The following is a 3,698-nucleotide window of genomic DNA, read 5'->3' on the forward strand; positions in this document are numbered from 1 at the left end:
GAACATACAAAAGATACGCCATAACGAGTTCTTAGACCAATTTCACCAGAATATAATTTAAACACCTATTAACCAATTAAATTAAGATATTTAATCTTCCAGTAAAACATCATTGACGTACTGGATGAATAAATCCTACACATTTGTCTTTTCCAGAACCAATTTACACTATACAGATCAAGGAATTATACATATCTAGGGAAGCCAAATAAAGAAAATCCATTCCCAGATTAACAAATTGTTTCCTTGAGCATATACAGAAAATTACAAAAATTAACTATTAATAAATGGATATATTTAATAATCCGCGATTGATTAAATATAATCAAATTAATAAACAATACAAAAGAGACAGATTAAGTATTTAATTACCAAATACGCATTAAAACAAGATGAGTTTGAATATTAACTATTGTATATTTTTTTCTTTTTTTTTTAAAACATTATACAATAAATTAATAACCAATCATACTTGAATTTTTTTTTTTTACTTAAATGCCAATATTTAAAATAATCAAAACTTAATTAAAAAATTAAACATTAAATAATAATAAAATATTATATGCATTTTTTTTGAATAAAAAAAAATACATTTAAAAAAACATTTTTTTAAAAACTAATTAAAAAGAAAACACCATTTAACATAGGGGGGCGGCGAAGGCCAGGCCCACCTCCCAACGCGGGGGTTGGACGAGCCAAACCCCAGCCACTGCGGATCCCGCGCAGGCGGCGCCACTACGGTGGACGCAGGTTCCACGGCGCCCTGCAGCCGCCGCGGGCAGCACACAGGTGGGGTGATAAGGGAAAGGGGGAGGAGGAGGCAGGTGGAGCTCCGCTCCCCCGCCCTCCAAACCCCAACCAAGTTTTCATTTATTTAAAAAAAAACGCACAGTGGTATAATAAACAAAAAAAACCTCAACACAAATTAATTTTTATAAATTTTGATTTAATAAGTTCGGTTTACAAGAACTAGGTTTTGGTATCAATATATTTGATGGGTTTTCATTCTATCCAACCACAAATGGGATATCAAACCACCCAAGCAAGAAATGAGGAATAACAAAACCTCAAATAAAATTTTCCAGCCAAACTCCTAATGGGCCAAAGAGGGAACGAGGGAACTATTTTTACCACAATGATGCAACCAAATTGTTTTCTTGAAGATCATAAGCAAATAAGCATAGATCTAAACCCACCATTCCAAATTTCAATCTAATAACAATTTTAAAAAGATTGGATTTCGACAAGAAGCAATTTCATTCAACAACAGACTATTTCCATGGCATCAAGGAAGAACAGTTAAGGTAATTCCTACCTTCATATGCATTCCTGGAAGAGCTGAAGGAGAGCCCATCTGCCAGATCCAGAAGAACTCCTTCCTCCCAAAGACCCCCCAAATTTCCATCCCAAAAACTTTCTTCCAACCAAATATTTTCCAAAAATATCCCTCCTCCAAATTTCCCAAAATTTTAGGTTATAAGGAAGAGTTGACCGAAATTCCATTTTTGGAATTAAAATTTTTATTTAAAATAATTCTCAAAAAAAAATAATTCTTTTCTAACTTATTACAATAAATTAAATTGCTTTCCAATTCAAAATCGATTTTCTCATTTAATTCAATTTAACCTTTCTAATTTAAAAAGCCAACAGAATAGAATTAAATGTATTGCAATTAAATGCAAAACTTCTTTTTCAATAGCATATACAAAATGCATTTAATATTCAAAATCAACTATTTAATTGAACTTACTCCCAATTTAAAACGAGCAATCCAATATCAACGATAATCGCATAACAAAATCCCGATTAATTTAGTCCATTAATCTTTAATGCACAAACAGATATTTAATCAAATTAAATACTAAGGACTAATTAATCAATTTAACCATACACACCAAGCATGCAACCCAAGAAAGTCAATCAGACAAATGACTCGCAAACCCAACCAAAAAGGGAAAACCGACGATGACTGACGATGCTCACTTGAGCACGACTATGGTCAACTAGGGTCTTACGACCACCTAATCCAACTCTAAGGATTAAAGAGGTACACTCAAACCTGCAAATCCAGGTGAAGAGGAACCTCGCACTCATGCGGCGTTGTACCTGAAATCTCCTACAACCAAGAGTCATACATGCATACATATATAAACTTAATGAAAGCGTTAGCCCGATATTAATACCATGAAAAAGGAACACTGAACAACTTGCATACAACTAGTGTGAAAACCACATCAATAGCTATGCATTAACTCAAACATCTGACTATAACATTATATTAAGATAAACTAACCAAGATTAAACCCAGATTAGAAATTGATTAGGGCAGGGGTATTACATCTTGTGCACATATAAAATCTAAGAGCAAATATATCAAGCAAGATCAATGGAGATAGGAAGAATGGAGATCCAAAACCCTATTGGACATGTGATGATATAATCTTTGTGCTTTCATTTGATTTGCATTGTCTTAGGTAATCTTCATATGTTATGGTGGATCTTTGTTATTGTTAGGCTAGGGTTTTGTGGTTGAATTCATTTAGTCTTTCGATATTGTTTTATCCATTTTCACCATAAACAGCTCCAACTTCAACCACCTTTTTAGCCTTGAGAATACTATTCTAGATGAAAGAACCATGTGGAATATTGGAGGAATTAAAGAAATACACCATATTATGAATACCATCAAGATATTTATTGAACCACATCAAATTCCAATCCTTTCTATTGCCATAAGACCTCCAAACTTGATTAGCAAGCAAAGCATTATTAAAGTCTTTAAGCCTAGACCCCCCAAAGCTTTAGGTAAACAAACCTTCTCCTAGGCAACCAAAGGCATCCTTTTCCTATCTTCCACTCCAGACCATAAGAATATTTTCTGAATTTTCTCAATAGCATTAGCATATTTGGAGGGGATCATAAAAAGACTCAAAGCGTAAACAGGAAGATTTTGAAGTGAAGGTTTTAGCAACTACAATTTCCCAACTTGGCTAAGAAAGACACCTTTCCATCCTACCAATTAATGACACTATCATAATGTGAATTTTAGATATTATGAATAGTAGAAGGGATCGCTTTCATGGAAGAGAGGCAATGATGTCCCAACTTCATACGAAACTGATCCAATTTAGGAATGATAGGAAAAGTCACATCTAAGCACTTAGTACCAACCTCAATGTGAAGAGTAATAGAGCCAATAGTAGGGTAAGAGAAACTATCATACACCTTGACCACCACAACAGATTTGTCATATGTTACTTGATGCAATTATAAAGTATAGAGATATTCTTTAGTGATCACATTCACCATACACATTGGATAAATGATCACTCCTCATGAGAGTTTGTCTTTGATCCTCACAATGACATATAGTGGGCCATCAGGTGCATCAATAGTCTCACTAGGATCAAAGGTAATGCATAGGTCCTTAGGAGGTTTAGGTTTATCAAAAAGATTCACAACATTGTTGGACTCCACACCAAGATTATTAGGAGAATATGCAAGAGGCTTAGAATCAACCACATTAGTAGAATGTGAAGGCAAAGGATTAGTAAAGATTTGGAGGAGCTATGGATTTGTTTCTTTTTTCATTCACACTAGCTACAAATATGATATTATTATCAATAAAGTCTTGAATCTTACTCCTTAAGGTATAACACTTCTCAGTATCATGACCAGGTTGACAATGGTATTGACAA

This window comes from Cryptomeria japonica, chromosome 4 (genome assembly GCF_030272615.1).
Source record: "Cryptomeria japonica chromosome 4, Sugi_1.0, whole genome shotgun sequence".
Taxonomy (NCBI): domain Eukaryota; kingdom Viridiplantae; phylum Streptophyta; class Pinopsida; order Cupressales; family Cupressaceae; genus Cryptomeria; species Cryptomeria japonica.